Source organism: Pistacia vera, unplaced genomic scaffold, assembly GCF_008641045.1.
Source record: "Pistacia vera cultivar Batoury unplaced genomic scaffold, PisVer_v2 Contig664, whole genome shotgun sequence".
NCBI classification, from domain to species: domain Eukaryota; kingdom Viridiplantae; phylum Streptophyta; class Magnoliopsida; order Sapindales; family Anacardiaceae; genus Pistacia; species Pistacia vera.
Window position 1 is genome coordinate 413,704 of NW_022196517.1, and position 19,138 is coordinate 432,841.

A 19,138-nucleotide genomic window follows, 5' to 3' on the forward strand; every position below is an offset into this window, starting at 1 on the left:
TAGGTTTCTCAACTGTGACAAGGAAAAAACATTGAAATGCTGTAATCGCATACTAAATTACTTGAGACAAATTTTACTCTCAAACATCAACATAATTAATGAAATAATTTAAACATATAAAATTTCATGAAGCATGAAACAAAAGTACACACACCAAGAAATGTTAGAGAAGGTGTTTTAGAATTAATAAATTATTGTAGAATTGACTCTCTGTAATAATGTTTATTGATCAATAAAATGTATTTTTATTCTATATCGTGTAAATCATATCTATACGTATTGATATATGTTCTTAGAATGGTAGAACCGTGACGAGGGTATCAAGTGTTTTTAATCTTGATAGTGAGAACCTTTTTTTTTGTTAAGTAAGTAATAATATTAAAAAAAAAAAAAAAGAGAAGAATGTACAAAGGCCTGATAAAGGGCGACCAGCCTATTTTGGGACATGCTCCAAAATAGGAATCAAAGAAAACAAGCCTACAAACGGCCATTCACTCTAGGGGTAAATCTTAAACCAAAAAACGATCTGATTAGTAACGGCTAGATCTATTTGCCTAAAATAGATCTGGTTGTTAACGACCAAGTCCATGGCCGTTAACGGCCAGATCTTGCCTAGATCTGGTGATAATGGCTAGGGAATGGTCAGATCCATCGATTGGCTCGAAATGGCCAAAATAAATCTGGCCATTTTCGGCCTAATATGACCGTTTTCGGCCACATTATGGCTAGAAACGACCATATCAAGGCCTTGCAGTCACGGTGAGCTACTCACGACAAACTTTTGATGACTTTCGACGGTGGTTTGTGGTGGCGGCAGGGGTGAGGTTGATTTTGTCATAAATTAAAGTTATATAAAGGGGGTGTTTTAGCTAAATATGAAATATTGAGAGTTAAAAAAATTATTCAAAAATTAATAATAAAAATAATATATATTAATTTTAAAAGAGGACAATTTAGTAATTTAAATAACAAATCCACCAATTTTTCCCCTAACCAAACATATTATAAACATGCTTGCCAACTAACCAAACATATTTTCTAAAGATTCCCAGTAATCTTCAAGGTAATAAGATTCAAGTAATCAACCATTCCTAGTAATTTAACATTCTCTGAACCAAACACACCCAAAGGGAAAGTTGCATGGATTGCTGCTGGAAGTGTAGCAGCCATGGTTGAAGAAGGAGAGCGTAAAAGCGAGAGAGGGTGAGAGAGAGGTTTTTTTTATTATTATTTATTTATTTGAAAAAAGTTGTGAGGCATGCGCAAATACTTTCTGGCATTTGACTATTTAATTTAACAAAAATCTGTAATGACAGGGATGGGCATGGGCGGGGACCCCTGCATCCAAGCCCACCAAAAGCCCAAAGGATTCCCTAAATTCAGCATTCCTTGGATCGAGGATTTCAGGGAATCCCCAATTCAACTAGTAGGATTGAGAAATCCCCAAATAAAAAAAAAAAAAAAAAACTTTATAATGAATCAAATGATACATATACTAATAATATAGTATTATACTTGTACTATATTAATAGGTTAAGGAGTTTATATCCAATTTTGTTTTAAATATCTTATCAATTACAAAAAAATATGGTTATGAAATGAACTTATGTCTATTTGATAAATGAAAATTATGTTTATTTAAGATATGATTTTTTTAATCTCTTATCAAATTATTAAATAAATTTAAGATAAATTCTAAATAAATAACTACAATTCTAATCGTAATGTCATTGCCATATATTATATTAAATAATTTAAATGACTTTTACATATAAATTATGTATTTATGTTATTAACATTTACAAGTTATTTGAACAAAAAATATTTTATACTATCAATAATATAACATATAAACATTTAGTCATTTACATATATATCAAGTAATTTATATATGCATTTAGCTTATTATATTTTAATATAGCAATTTTTTCTATTATTACTCATTTGTAATGGTTTCACTCAATGTTTCCACAATTAGATTATTATAACATATTTGAATTTGATCAATTAATAATATGAAACAATTATATATAATAGAAAACCTTTCATAGTATACTCTATAAGGAATAATAAGAATAAAAAATTCTAATCCTAATTTGGGTCAGTTAGAAATAAGAATAAATTTCACATTGTAATAAATTATAATTTTCTGGGTCCCATATTAAGGAATTTGCCTACATAGTAATAATTATATTTATATGCAAAAAAAGCATTGCTATGTTACATTAAATGTTTAAGATGAATAATAAATATCACCTAAAATTGTTTGAAAGAGTGATTTATGTTTTAGCGTTGTTTCACAACTTTTACTGTGGGTACATAATAAGTCGTAGATGGACACTCTGTTGAAGCCAAAATTTCTAGCTTCTCAAGTAGGTTTAAAGTTTCTGCACGAAATTTTGGTATTTCGTTCATCCTCAAGATTATCTCCTTTTCTTTGTCTAATTTTAATAATGATTTCTTCTTCAGTTAAACATACACGGCTGTTTACTCATTTAAATGATTGAAAAAGACATTAATAGCCATTTCATTAATGTAGTGAAGTTGTCAAATCTATCACTCAATTCATTGTACTATTGAAACATGATATAAAATCAAAAATCAAAACAATATTTTTTAATCAAAATAATAATTTTTGTAACTACACTTTAATAAGTTATAACCTCACATATAATTATCACTATGTAAAGGCAAATTCCTTAAGACAAGACCTAGAAAAATTATAACTTATTACAATGTAAAATTATTCTCATTTATAACTGGTCCAAGTTGGGACCAAAAGTTTTTATGACTACATGGAGGTTATTCCTATATAGAGTATTATACTATAGAGAGGTTTTATTATATAATATGTATTGTGTATATCATACGTATATTAATCATAGAATAAATATGTTTAATTTTATTAAATTATCAAAATGATAAGTTATCATATATATATATATATATGATATTATCATATATTATATATATATATATTATCATTACGTTACATATATAATTTGTATAATACCCATAAATTCATAGTGGTACCCAGGGTCTATTGTAATATAGATAAAATACATATGTGTGATTAATTTGTTATATATAATATTTATTATCATTACTGTTTACATATATATTTCAACAACCATAAATTCATAGTGGTATGAGAGTTATGTAATATATAATAATACAAATGTGTGATTAATTTAGTGTAATTAAGCTATTAATATTAAATTTATCATGTTATGTATCACTTAATATACAATATGTATGTTCATCAATTTGCCATATTATTTTAATTAAGCTATTATATTAAAATTTGTCAGTTATGTATCACTTGATTATACAATATATTATGTCACAATTTACCATACTTGTTTAATTAAGCTATTATGTTATTAAAATTGTCATGCTATACATCAATGATTATACAATATGTATGTTCAATTTACCATTGAAAGCTATCTCATAATATTAATATGATTACATTTAGAAAAAAAATGAAGCTATTGTTATTAGATTTGCTATATTATATATCACTTGATTAACAATATTTATGTTATTAAATTTGTCATACTATGTATCATAATAATTTATATTTTTTAATTAAAAAGCTATATATATATATTTAATTATTGATGACATTTGAAAAAAAAAAAAACCAAACATATTATAATATAAGAAAAACAAAAGTTCATCCAAACTAAACCAAACATAATATAAAAAAGAAAAAAAATGTAAAATGTAATAATGTATATCATGCTTTTTGAACATAAACGAACAAATAATGGAACAGATTATTCGCGAACGGATGGATCAGTCGAACGCAGTATGTTCACGAACATAATAAATAAACATCCTATTTTGAACTCGAATTAAACTATTATTAAAACGAACATCGAACTGTTCGCGAACAGTTTGTTACCGAAATCGAATCGATAATTATCGAATGAACATTGAACTGTTCATAAAAAGCGTGTGGTCTGTTGCAGCCCTATTTGTATGTCTAATGAAAATGCCTCTAACATAACAAGAGGTTATATATCATCAAGTATGACAAAATATTTTAGAACAAAGCATATATGAATTTTAAGTCCCATGCTTGACACGTGTATGATAATAATAAAAATTAGAGGGTGGTTGTTGCTTCAAATATGTCAGGCTAAAGGGAGGTCGCTGTAAAACCTTATAATTCAGGGGAAGGTGAGTGAATAACCATTAATTAAAGGACAAACAAAAATAATATTATGGATGGCGGGTGATTACAAAAAAATGAAAAAGTAAAGTAGAAAAAGACAATTCAATTTACGAATGGGTGAATGGTCGAGACTTTGATGGCATGAACATCATTACCGTTACTGTTACTTCAAATCGAATCAAATCTGGAGAGCAAAACACAGGATTACAACATATATAAACTCTCCAATTTCAAAATTAGGTTTTTCTTTTTCATTTTCTGTTCCCTGATTGATGGAGAAGTTCAGATCAACAACAGAATGCAGAATCAACCTCCGATGATTACCATCACACCCAGGTAATTCTTTCATTTCTCTGACCATTTGTATTTGTAATTGTTATTTGATGAAATTTGTTCTCCTTTTTTTTTTTTTTTTTTTATTTTATTTTATTTTATTTCGCATTTTGGGTTTGGTACAGTTTAATAATAAGACTAAAAAGGTTTTTAATGGCATGAAGGGGGTATTGATGAAAAAAAAAAGAATGAAGAATCTTGCTTAGTTTTAGTTCAGCAAATCTAAACGACCAAACTCTCAACGTTGCAAATTCCTATGGGTCTTTGGATGGTTCGTTTGGTGAATTTCCAAAAGTAGACATTTCTTCTTCGGTGTCAAGTCCTAGTTCTTTAGAGCTGCCCTACCCCCTAGACCTAGTCAGCAAAGCTCAATCATCTGTGAGGAATTTGCTTCCTCAGAGGAACTTTAGAACAAAAATTTGTTTAAGATGGTGAGAAGACGGTTCTCATCATGGTGAGAAGACGGTTCTCATCATCGGATCACCTACATCAGTTGATAAGCCTTCTACATCGACGTCATTTTCTCTTAGTAAGGTTTTTTCTCTTCATCAAGTAAAGCCGCACATTCTTTACCGGCTACACCAATGCAAAGTCAGAATCTGTACAGGAACCACCTTTGCTGTTCAATGATATTTCTGTAAGTACCTTTGCCTATTTTGGATGGAGACGTGTTTTATTTTAATTTTTGAATGACATGATATTATGTTTTTTTGTTTTAGAAATCAGAAGTTCGGCAGCATATGACACGCTCGTTGTCAGTTCCGGTGATACTAAAGTGAGAAGTTTAAGGCGGACTGAATCTGGTGGAGGTTTAATTCGTGTAATTTCTATGACTCCTCGTTCTGCGGCTTGAAAGACATCAGTGAATGATGACTCAGCAACTGAAACTGGTAAATGCTAAGTTTTCCTTCATAGGATTTTAAGTGTACAACTTTGAAGGGAGAAAAACATATTTACCAGTAATATTGTAGACTCCAAGTCCTGACTGGAGGGTTATGATGGTCTCTACCCTACTTTCCATAATTATTCAATTGTGAGTTTACTTATGGTATGTATTCTGTACAACGTGGCTTCATAGGTTTCACTTGATGCAATTTTTCCACATTAAACTAGTTGTTAGGGTGGAACACAACTCACCTGCCAAATGAGGGAATGATATTTTTTATCAGAAATTGCATCTCTATCTCTTTATTTATGGTTTTTCATTAACTTAAATTTAGTTTTCATCCATTTGGCATTGGAGCAAAGTTTTTATTTTGAGGAAAAAACTTCACATTATCTCAAGATATGATGGCACCCGAAACTTCATACCTGTTTGAAGAATTATCATTACATTGATAAAAGTGGGGTGTGTTTATTCCCAAAGGGTGCAAACAATTTGACTTGGACATATAATTCTGTTGTCCTACCTGAATTCCTACAAGAGAAAAGAAATTAAAAGAATTATAATACTTCAAGTTGAGGTCCAAATTTAAAGTAAACATGTTTAAAGTTCAAGTTTGGGATTTTACATTTTTGTTAAGGACTTAACTTATTAAGATTTTGGAATTTTTCTTTCCACTAGTGCACAGCTTAAGATTTCACTGCTTGCAACTTCACTTGTTTGGGTGGGGGATTGGGTGTTTTGTTTGCCAAAAAATTGTGATGTCTTCTTAGTTCACCTTCCTGTATATTTTATTTCTTGTTTTGTGAGTAATCTTGTTAAAATAAATAGTTGATTTGCTGTTTTATGACATACTTGTTTCAGCTTGTGAAGATGCAGGTGAGAAATTTCTGAGAAGAAGAAGCAGTTGCAGAATTTGTTTGTTGAGCTTGGGGAAGGAGGTGACATGTTAAGATGGAGTGTAGCTGTAAAGGGGAGCTTGCACTTGCTCACAAAGATTGTGTAGTGAAGTGGTTTAGCATCAAGGGAAACAAGGCATGTGATGTTGCAAGCAGGTGTCCAGAACCTACCAGTGACATATTAAAAATACAAATCTCAAAATGTTGTCAGGCGGCCATCATCTGTTATTCAGCAGAGAGAATCAATCGTACAGGCATGTCTGATTATTTTGGCAGTTAGCTAAATGCTTCTATAATGGTCCTTGTGTGTCAGGTTGTTATAATCATCATTTGGTTACTTGATTGTTATTGATTTTGGGAAAGCAAGATAAGAAAAAATTTAGGGAAAATATAAAATATGACCCATAGATCGCAAGAGTACATCCTGGTTTTGCAGCATGATGTTTTAGTCAATTAATAGGTGCCTGTGCTTGGTGCTATCAACTGTAGAGAAAATGTTGAGGTTGTTTTCTCTGTTATTAATTTCAAAAAATGAAAAAGAAAATCTCCTTTCATTTAGATGATTCCAAACAATATTCTTGAAGAATGTATTATTTGCTATTTTGCTGAAAAGAATCTAATCAAGAAGCTGAGATGCCTGTTAAACTTTGTTTACAGTGTTCTCATCTACATGATATATTTCAATTTGCACACTATACACAATTCATAAGTTTCACATTATAAGAAAGCCTCATTCTCAATGAAGTAGATCTATGGAAGCTCCAACTTGGGATATAGTGCGACGTACATAGTTTCAAAAGAGGAGTGAGTTAGGTTGTGGTCTTAATGGTCGTTCTCCTGAGTTTTAGATTTCCATCTTGGGTAGGACCAAGTAGGTCACATGAGCTTGGTTAAACCGATGAATGCATTTTGCTTGGGTTTTCCCATCTTTGAGGGTTTCTAGTTTGCCTGATGTCTAAGTTTTACTTTTAATAGTTGCATGTTTGGTGAAATTGAGGGGAAGAAGTCAGTTGTTTTATGGGATAAGATTGACTTTTATTCTCTGTTGGTAATTTTTTCTAACGATATTAAGATTTATCATTTTGATGGAATTATGGCAATTGGGGAGGGAATGTAGGATTAGTTTGGGTTTGTCCCCCTCCAAAGTTGTTCTTGCGTATTCTATAAACATCTTACCCATCTTATGCTTCCTATTTTCCTTATTATTATGCATTCTGTTTCGCGCAATATATGTAGCTAAAAGGCTCTTTCAAAAAGATTTTTAATTCTCCATTTAGAACTGCCATCAACTATGGTTCAGCTCATGTTGAAATCCATATTTTTTCTTTTTCTTAACAATCAAATGAAAAAAACGTTTTGTTTTATTATTATTTTTATTCAAGAGCCTAATATTTCCAAAGCTTGTGTAATTCCATATTGTCTTAGTTTTAAAAGCTCGGTTGCTTGCAACTATATTGGATGGTCGTTTATGTTAATTTATTTGTGTTTCAGAAAGGTGTTTTAATTATTGTATCTTGCCAGGGTCTGGCAGGACATACCAGTCTTGTCTTGGTCGCATGCTTGCGTATTTCTGCTTTCTGGAGCAGCTTCTGGTATATACCTTGTTTATATGTCTGACCATTATATAACTTTGCATGCTAACCTATCAATAACTTGCTTGCTCAAACTATAAATAACTTGCTGCCTTCATGGAACATGCTGTTGATGGGCCAGTTATCCTACTGGTTATTGAAGTTTCATGCCATGTAGTTCATACACTTGGTGAATTTATCATCTATCAGGTCTTTAGATCATTAGTTTATCTATGCTTGTAAATCCATTTCTAACTTAATGCATGTACTGCTGTGGATAGGGAGTCCATCCTACTGGTAAATGAAGTTTCATGCCCTGCACTTCATACCTTTTGGTGAATTTATCATCTATTGGATCCTTTTGATCATTAGTTTATACATAACTTGAAAGTTATCCTAAATTAAATACATAAATATATACATATAGACAATATAGATATATGTTCTTACTAGAAACAAAGAAGACATTTTAGTGACTGAAATGAGATCTATAAGAGTGAACAAACTAGAGGCATACTCAAGGAATGATGAAGTGATCTTAAATTGAAAAACTAAAACCGATACAAAATGTAACTGTACCAATTTGGGGGCCTCATTTGAATAGAACAAAAGCCAATACAAAATTAACACTAGATTAACCAAAATTGTTCCTAGTTAGATGTATGAAAAAAATTGACCAAATTATCTTGCAATATTTTGAGACTGAGGCCTAACTCTACCTCTTTACCTTGTGCATGCTAAACTTTACTGAGAATCACCTTCAAGATGCCTTGGCCAGACTATAAAAGCCTTTGTTTGAGGAATCATTACGTTGAATTTTCTCAAATTTGAAAGTTTAAAATTGTGATTGAACATAATTCTATATCAATTTGTTTCTTTAGAAGCTCAACAAGTTAAGAGAACATAATTGCCTTTGTAAGAGTATTTCACTTGATAGATGCCATTTTTTGTGTCTCATGTTGTGTTTTGCTTGTATTGGTATTGTCTTTTCTTTTTTTGTTTTGTTTAACCTGTTTCAATTAATTTCTTTAGGGCCTTTGGATTTCAATTTGAGCAGGTATCTCAGCTGGGTCCTCGTGCTCTCGCCATCTCACTACTTTCTCCTGTGTTTTAGGTCTCCTTCTTCAATGATAGCTTCAACCATGGGTAAGTTATGTTTAAATTAGTTAGTTTTCACATGGCTTCATGTATCAAGTTCTTTCATTCTTGAATTTTTCTGATAACTGTTACAAACAGAGAACTGATTGTAATTTTTTATGTATTGCATTGACAAATATACATCAAATATAGGAAAATAAGAAACTAATCTAGGAAATAAATAATCTAATCTAGGAAATAAAAAATCTAACTTCCTATTTTACAGATTTGTTCCTTTATGTATGATTACAATCCTAATATCCTATTATAGATTTATCATTAATCATGCAATATTTGTAAGATTTTGCATGATTATCTATAACAATCTACCACATCCCCCTAAGATGGAGCATATGTTAATCATGCCCAGCTTGTTACAATATAATCAATCCCAACCCCATCAAAGCTTTAGTGAAAACATCTCCTAGTTGCTCTCTAGTCTTTACATATCCTGTGAAAATTAAACCTTGTTGTATTTTCTCACGATGAAATGACAGTCAATTCAATGTGCTTAGTTCGTTCATGAAATACGAGATTAGAAGTAATATGCAGAGCGGCTTGGTATCACACCACAATTTTGCTGGCAAAGAGGCCATAAGACCAACTTCAGTCAAAAACTGATATATCCATATACTTCACACACAGACTGGGCATAGCTATATCCGATTCGCACTAGATCGGGACACAAACAGTTTGCTTCTTACTTCCATGAGACCAAATTCCACCTAAAAAACACAGTAGCGTTGGATCTCCTATCATATTGGAACCCGCCCAATCTGTATCAAAGAACACTCAATATTATTATGTCCATGATTTCCGTACAATATCAGTCCTGAAAGCTCTTTCAGATAACACAGAAAGTTCTAACGCTGCCCAATGATAACAGTAGGAGAAGACATGATTGACTTACTACACTAACAGAGTACGCAAATCAGGACAAGTGACTGTTAGATAGTTCAACTTTTCAACCAGTCTTCTATAACCTCTCCGATCTTCAATAGTTCACCATCTTTGGTAAGTTGCAAATTAGGAAACATTGGCGTACTACATGGCTTAGCACTAATTTCCTGTCTCAGTTAATAAGTCAAGTACATATTTCCTATGAGAGGAAGATGTCTTTCTGCTCCTTGTTACCTCAACCCCTAAGAAATACTTCAACACTCCTAAATCTTTGTATGAAATTGAGTGTGAAGAAATGACTTAAGTAATGCAATCCCTGTAGTGTCCACTCCCAGTGATGATAATGTCATCAACATAACAACAAGAAGAATAATGCCAACTGTGATTGGTTGTGTAAAGACTGAGTGATCAGACTGCTCTTTGTCATTCCGAACTTTGCAACTACCTCACTGAACTTTCCAAACCAAGCACGTGGACTGTTTCAAACCATACAACGATTTGCGAAGATGACAAACTTTCCCATACTCCCCTAAGCAACAAACCAGGTGGTTGTCCATATAGACTCTTCCTGAAGGTCACCATGTTAAAAAAACATTTTTTATGTCCAATTGATGTAATGGCCAAGATGAGTAGCCGCATAGAGATAAATAAGCGAACAGAAGTTCAATTAGTTACAGGGGAAAAAGTGTCAGAATAATCCACTCCATAAGTTTGAGGATAGCCTTTAGCTACACGCAGAGCTTTAAGTCGAGCCACTGACCCCTCAGATTTACTTTAATAGCAAACACCCATTGCATCCAATAGGCTTCTTCCAGTAGGTAAGTCAACCAAGTTCCAAGTACCATAACACTAAAGTAGTCATTCTTCTATCATAGCCTCACGCAACACCGGAGGAGATAGGCTTCATGGACCGTGGCAGGAAGGGAGACAGAGTCTAGTGATGCCACAAAAGAACAAGAAGAAGATGATAGGTGATCATAAGAAACAAATGAAGATATAGGATAAGTACACTGACGTTTACTTTCCGAAGAGCAATGGAAGATCAAGATCAATCAAGGTTGGATCCCAACGACGAAGAGTTTGGGTAGGACATGAAGTCTGACTGTCTTCTTGACGAGGAACACAGGTATACGGATCACTGGGGACTGGGTCTAACGCGAAGGGACTGGTACAGGAGGTTCTGTCGACGAGAATAGACAATGGAATTGGAGGTAGTGGACGGACAAGTGGTGGTGCCGGAGGAGGAAAAGTATGTGGGGAAGAATCAGGTGTGGACGTGAAGTATAGATTAGTAAGTCCTCGTCCTCCCCCTGACGTGTAAGGTAGACGAAGTGGGAAAAAAATTGGTGTTTTCTAAGAAAGTAACATCAGGTGACAACAGATATCTATTAAGAATAGGACAATAACATCGATATCCCTTCTGAAGACGAGGTAACCTAGAAAAACACATTTAAGAGATTTGGGATCTAACTTGGTTACTTGGGGTTGAACACACGAACAAAACAAGTACTACCAAATTCTTTGGGGCATAGGAAACAAAGACTTAAACAGAAAAGGAATACGTAAGGAGTGGAACCATTCAAAATAGAGGAAGGCATGCGGTTATTAGAAAACAGGCGTGGAAACTGCATCGGCCAAAACTGTTAGGAACTTGCATTTGAAATAATAGGGCTCGAGCGGTTTCAAGAAGGTGCCTATTTTTCCTCGCTACCATTTTGAGATGGTGTGTCAACACAAGAGGATTGATGAAGAATGCCATGTGGCGCATATAAGACTGAAAGAACTCGAGAAATACTCTTTGGCATATCGCTTCTTAATGTCTGGATAGAAGTATTAAATTGAATTTTAACTTCAGCACAAAAGGCACAAAAATGAGAAAACAACTCAGAACAATTCTCATTAAATAAAGCCAAGTTACACGGAGTTGTCATCAACAAAGGTAACATATTTAAATCCAGGTTTAGACACAATAGAACACGGACCCCAAACATGAATGAACTAATCAAAAGGGACACTAGCCCGTTTATTGACTCTTGGACTTGAAGAAAAAGACGGTGGTGTTGTCAAATACATGACTCACAATCTAACGAAGATAATTATAAACTGAGGGACATAGTTTCTTAACAATGGTAAGAAGGATGTCGTAACCGACATGCTCCTCAAAAGGGGTGAATACGGAACATGCAATGGTTTAGGACACCTGTGTGTCAAGGATGTAAAGTCCTCTAGATTCAGTTCCTTTACCAATAATCTGCCTCGCGTAAGATCTGAAACAGGCAATGATCAGGGAAAAATGAGATGCAACATTTAAGAGCGCGAGTGAGTTTACTCACAGAAATTAAATTAAAGCGAACTGTAGTAGACTCAATACAGAGGATAGGAATTAAACGGAGTAGGGGTAACAGACCCAGACCCAAGAACACAAGAGATTGACCCATCAGCTAAAGAACATTAGACGAGGAATTATGTGACTGATATGATGAAAAGAGACTAGGATTACCTGTCATATGATCGTGCACCAGAATCAATGACCCATTTGGAGGATGAGAAAAAGACATGTGTTTGGTTTACCTGACTCGGCGAGGAGCAGTGAGGAAGTAGATGAGGACTTCAATGATTCTTGATATTGAGAAAACTTGGCAAACTCATCAGCTGAAATCATAAACCTTCTTCTCAGAAGTATCAGTAGCGGCAACGAGCTGACTGAGGTTTCTGGGTCTTATTTTGCAACTTTCTACACGTGCGCTTTGTATGATCGGGTTCATGACAATAGTAGCACACAATCCCTCCGGACTCCTGACTCCGATTCTCACGATAATTCGAATCCCTCCTCTATTATTGCTCCGTTATATGAACGCCAGTGGCATGATTGACTTACAAGAGCACTACTCGATTGAACAGATGGAGTGCTTTCTGTACGAAGAACCCTAGTAAATATGTCTGGAGGGAGGTGATCCAGAACTAGCAAGAACCTGAGATTTAGCAGATTCAAACTTAGAAGGGAGTCAGCTAGGAAACTCATAATCGCCATTTTTCGTTGAGCTTGTTGAACTTTCACATCAGCACTCACCGGTAGAGAATGTTAGTTCTTCATATGTCTTTTAAAATCCTAAAATAGGCCATAAGAGACCATCTTGTTTCTCAGCTCGATAAAAAGCTTGCATACATCAAAATACGAGAAACATTCCCTTTCCCAGATACAAAAAATTAGATAGTCATCAATTCCTTCACATATTCACATGATTAATTAAACCAAGTACCTCACTGTTGATGGAGTTCCGTATCTGCAAGAACAACCGGGTACCTTTCTCAACCATGTTTGTTTGAATCGTTCAGATGAATATTTGGTGAGATGATCATTTTACCAATGCTTCGCAGATAAAGACGAATTGTCTTACTCCAATCAAAATAGTTATCAGACCATTAAGTATGTTCCGTAATTTTTGACATACAGAACCATATCAATTATAGACTTATAAGTCATAGTAAGAAGACGAAAATAGCCAACAAAAACTCTTCAACGACGAACTCATATCAACAGAAACAAAACTGATATCAACAGAAATCAACAAAACTGTTCTGAACTGGTGAGAAACACCGAGGAACTAATCACACAGACTTGCCGGAAATACAAAGACGAAGCCGGGAAGGGTGATCGGGGCACTTTCCTCTGTCACACGACCACACGCGGCCAGCGCGGTGGATCTGACGAGATGAAAAAGGTGGCGGTGAGACTCACACGCTACTTCGGTGACGGGGACTTCAGGGAATGGGTCGATCGGCAGACAAGGCTTCTTCCTAGGCAGGCGGTGAGAAAAAAAATGGCCACCTCTCGGTGACTCCGAAAAATGCTCACTTGGGCAGAAGAGAAAAAAAAAACAAACTGAAAAAAAAAAATAAAAACAACCTAGAATTGCTTGTATTGCTCTGATACCATGTTACAAACAGAGAACTGATTGTAATTTTCTTATGTATGACATGACAAATTATACACAATTATAGGAAAATAAAGAACTAATCAGGAAATAAATAATCTAATCAGGAAATAAAAAAATTAAATTCCTATTTTCAGATTGTTCCTATTATGTATTGATTACAATCCATATCCTATTATAGATTTATACTTAATCATGCAATACTGTAAGATTTTGCATGATTATTTACAACAATCTACAACAATAACCATTGGTTGGATAGGTTCGTAGTACAAATGTGGGTAAACTTTGTTCCTCTATGGCATTCTTTTAGTTTATGCTGACCAGAGAGAGAAACGATAAAATGGTTTGTGGATTATTATATTGTGGACCATGATATAATTGGTGTAAGTTTTGAGTTTTAGGAGAATTCAAGAATGTGAGATGAAAGAGATTCGACTTCCCCAATTTGGTTCTTCATCTTGAAGAACAAATTATATAGGGTGGAGAAAAGAAAATAAAAGGGAAAGAAAGAATAGAAGACGAAAGGAAGAGATAGAGAAGAAAGAGATATAACGGAAGGACAAGAAAGAAATAAGAGAAAAAGAGTCATATAAGGAAAAATTATTTAAGAGAAAAGAATAGTTGGAGGGAGATAGTAGCGAGCAATTTATTATTATATTACTTGTAATATATTTTTGAGTAACATATTGAAGTTATATTGAAGAATTGAATAGATCTAGAGGGAGGTAAGTCTATTTCACAATTTTGATATTTAATCAACATAAATACCAATAATTATATCAAACATTGCAATGGGGTATCAATTACAAGAATAGACAATCATGGAAATTAAGGATTAAAGCAAAATTAAGGATAAAGTTAAATCAACGGCTAGAGGATTTCACAGTTGTGTCAAAACAATTGTGTCCTTGCAACAATGTGCAAAGGACCATGAAGAAGGGATTTTTAGAAAATAAGTCTGTCTTTTAAAGAAAAGCCACATCATTATAAATTTTTTATCAAATAAGGTAATAAACATTTAACATCAATCTTAGCAAATAATATAACTAAATTGAAAACAGTATTTCTGGTTTTGATTCATTTTCTTTCCCACTAAAAAGATTCAATCCAATGAGTAATAATTGTTTATGCATAGGGTTGGAAAATTTCTTATAGCTTAATCAATTCCAACAATATATAGATGATGCAAATGAGCCTAAAATGCCTGCTTCCGGAAAAGCCATGAATGGAGTGGAAACATCTATAGATTCTGAACCTACCCAAAGCAATGCAAACAAACCAAATTTTGTTGTTACAATGTTAAGTTTAAATTAATTTTTGGGGCTTTATCTATTAGCTTAAACTTTTGAGTAAGTGTACTTAATAGTATATTAAAGCTAAAAAGCCTTGTTGTTTTGAATCCCTTATGTATATGTCTTTCACATCAATCAAATCAGGTTGATCTTTGTTTCAGTTATCTCAGTTTAGCTTGGTAATCTCACACATCTATTAGAACTTACAATCGAATCCATGTTACACATAAGAGGGCATATTGACATTAAAATTGGGTCCAAGTTATTTGGAGTGAGAGAGCGTGTACGCCTGAAAATTGATGTTTGGTCCTCATCAAATAACCTTAGATTTTGGTTCAAAGTGTTTCTGTGACATAGTTTATTTTGGTTTTGCTTGAGAGACACCGTGGCCTTGGGAGAAAGGAGAAAGTGTTAGGATCCCACATTGAAAAGAAAAAGGGTGGGCATGTGGGTTTAAAGGTTGGGCACCTCCTTGAAAGCGGTTTTCAAAGGAAAGTCTACCCAAGCCCATGAAAAACCCTGACCAGCCCAATTGTTGAGTATTAGAGTGGCCTGACCTTGGGCCCGGGCTGGTTACCCGAGAAAGGGCATGGAGGCCGAGGAAAGGGGATCCGCGTAGTCACCCAAGGGTAAAGAGGCCGCGGTGGACGTCGGTTGCGGAAGGTGGTGGAATGTTAGGATCCCACATTGAAAGGGAAAAAGGGTGGGCATGTGGGTTATAAAGGCTTGGGCACCCTCCTTGACAAGCCGGTTTCCAAGGAGAGTTCTACCCAAGCCCATGAAAGATCCATGGCCTAGCCCAAATTGTGAGTTATTGGAGTGGGTTCCTATCAGAAAGACAGGATATTCAATTGTTCTATGATAAGACTCTTCCTACATAGTGGCAGAGGAGCCTGGAGTATGGTGTTCAAATCGCTGAAGTGTCATGGTAGTGGAAGGGTTCTTAGCAAGATGCAACAAGGTCTCTTTCCAACATAAATGGCTCTTTGACATGCCCCGAGGTGAAATGTCAAAGGCCATAGGCTTACCTCATTACACCATTCACATATGTGAGATTGTAAAGCTTGTGTTAGGGGATTGTTGGCTTGTAGGCTTCAGAACACCTTGGGGTGATAGAGGGGCAGAGATTTTACGATTGCATAGGTGAGGATGTGGTGCTTCTATGCCAATAGAGTTTGGAGAAATGCATTTCTTATTTATCTAATATGGGGCAGCAGTTAGTTGAAGTGGACACACCTTTAATTACGCTTGGGTTTAGTATTGGACTCAATAGGTTCTTGTGTGAACAACTTGTTCCTTTCTGTGTAAAATTTATATCCAGTGCATGCTGCTAGTGGACAAACAAACAATAGCTTGTCCCCGTGATGTAGTTAACTGATCAATTTGGATTCACAAAGTTAACCCCCCATCCACAGGCAAAACTGGAAGGATTCTGGGTGTAGCACTGAGAAGATTTTTATTGAAGAAAAAAAAAAAAAAAAAAAAAATTAAGGGTTCAAAGGTACTTTTGTAAGGAAACAAGTCTACCTCAAAATGCTGAAGTAATGTAAGTCTGAAAAGTTTTACCAGACAGAAGATTGACAATGAATTAGAACAAGAGAATGAAGAACGTAGGCAGAGATTAGGATAAGGCATTAATCTTCATATTATACAAATATAGGCTATTTTACATGAGTATCAACTTCAAAATAATTAAAAAACTTGTTAAATAATGAGTGCAAAGCTTCAAAAGTTAAATGTTCGTAAAACCATAATGTTTGCTTTTGCAATTTTGGGTATAATGTAATACTAGAATACTCGTTACTATGAGCAGATATATTAAAGTCTTTGCTTCTGTGTTTTCTCTATTTTCATTTGTGTAAATTTCTCATTTCGTGGCAAATTTAGAGCATCTTTGTTTCATAGTTAGAGTACTTAAAAAGCATGTTGCTTTTGATGGTGGCAGTGAGCAGGACTTACATATGGGCTTATGCTTCCTTCCAATTTGCAATTGTGATCCTGTTCGCTCATATCTTTTACTCTGTAGTAAGCAAAACTAAATTTATTCATGCATTTTTGTATTCTTTTGGGTTGTATAGCCTGATTTCAACTGCTTTGCGCCATGTTCTGAATATATGTTTTTGAGTGAGGGGGTGGGGGGTGGAATTGGTCTTCTCACATGTTGTGAACATGCAGCTAAATGTGAACCCGATTTCTCTGTCCTCCTTTCCTCGTTCACTGGGTTTGGACTTGCAATTAGTACAAATTCTCTTATTGTGGCAGTACCTTAGATGGAGGACAAGTAGGCAGATGCAGTCTCCGCATGGCAGATTAACATGGGGCAGCAACAGCTGCATGAGCGGCAGCACCTAGAACAACAAAACCAGCAGAGCCAGCAACAAGAGTATCGCAACACACAACACCAAACAGACAGAGGCTCCCAGTGTTGGATCCATTAATAGTTCAGGCGGTAAATAACAATGTACAGAACACACGCTCAGTCTTACTAAAGGTTTGAGGTTATTTATAGTAGAGATGCTTAGATCAGTTGGTAAATTAAACCTTTCAACATGGTATATCATGTTGCATTTATGAAATATGGTAACCAAAAAGTAGAGACCCTCTGACTTAGGACATAGAATTTGCGGTCTGCCAAATTGTGCAAGTTTACAAGCTTCTCAAATCAAAACATTTGAGATTTTCTGAGTCACTAGGCTTGTATGTGCTCTATAATTGATTTATTTTATGTCATTAATTGTTTTGATTAAGGCCAATAAATGTGTCTGCATTGGCCTAGCGATAAAAGTTATGCTTTCATTTCTATCCCCCCCCCCCCCCCCCTCATGGAGCTAGAAGCTAGACTTCTGAGAAGCAATCATAATATAATCGATGCTTAGAGAGCATGACAATGTTTCAAGTGAAGTGCAAAAAGGGTTTGGAAGGTTGCATAGTTCATTATCCTTGGCGAGCTGTGTCTGTTCATTTAAACATCAGAATCGGTGTCTGGAGTGCCCGGATCCGGTGGGATAGGGATACTCGGGAGGGGGCGTGACAAATTTAATTAGTTATTTTGTATTGAATAAGAGGGATCCTCATTATTTGGTAGATAATGATTGACATATAGCTAAAATATTTCATTCTTTTCTTAGAACTTTTTATTTTGTCACTTTAAAATTTTCTAGTGTGTATTATTCTATTAGTCCATTGGTAATACATAACATTGTAGAAATTTCAAATTTATTTGATATAAACAAAAACAATGCAATTTTAGCAGAACCAATAAAAACCGTGGAAGCTAAATTTAAAAATATTGGAAACCGATTCCTTTCTTTATTGTTTAGCTACCATCTTTGATCCTAGGCTTAAATTAGCGGGTTTAGAAAGGATTTAAGACGTATTAATTGATAATTTACAAGAAGATGGGTGTGCCAATCAACTAGGAGAGGTAAAATAGTCCATTGCTGAGGTATATTTGTAATATGAAAACAGGTATGGGAACCAGTGAAGAGGCGCAATAATTGAGGAATAACTAGCAGGAGATACAAGCGCAATTGGAGAAGACTTCGACTTCTAGAGTACAATTAATAGGTCGACGATGAAGAAGACCCGAACCCGAAGCACAGTAGGAGTTTCCTCCTCTTCAAAAGCACCAACAATGAATATAAACTCCTCCCTAGAGCTACAGAGTAATGAGCTTCACTAATATTTGGGAACCTCTGACTTGCTACTAGCAGATCCACAAGAAAGAGCCAAATTTGATGTCTTAACCTATTGGAAAAAAAGAAAATGTATTTTTCCAATACTATCAAGACTTGCCATGGATTTTTTCTCTGTTCCCATCTCTACCGTCTCATCCGAACAAGCATTTAGTGCAATTGGAAGAATTATAAATGAAAAGAGGACTAAACTTTCACAAAAAATGGTTGAAGTCCTCACATGTCTTCGTGATTGGGAACGGTCAAGTCATCAGGATCAATACGAGGTTGTCAACGATACGTTAATAGAATCATTTCAATATTTTAA

At 34.5% G+C, this 19,138-nt stretch overlaps 1 protein-coding gene across 1 annotated transcript in view; it reads left to right on the forward strand.

The window, feature by feature from the left end:
* LOC116112595 overlaps window positions 1–19,138 on the forward strand; it is a 72,929-nt gene that overhangs the window by 2,539 nt on the left and 51,252 nt on the right. The window lies entirely within an intron of this gene.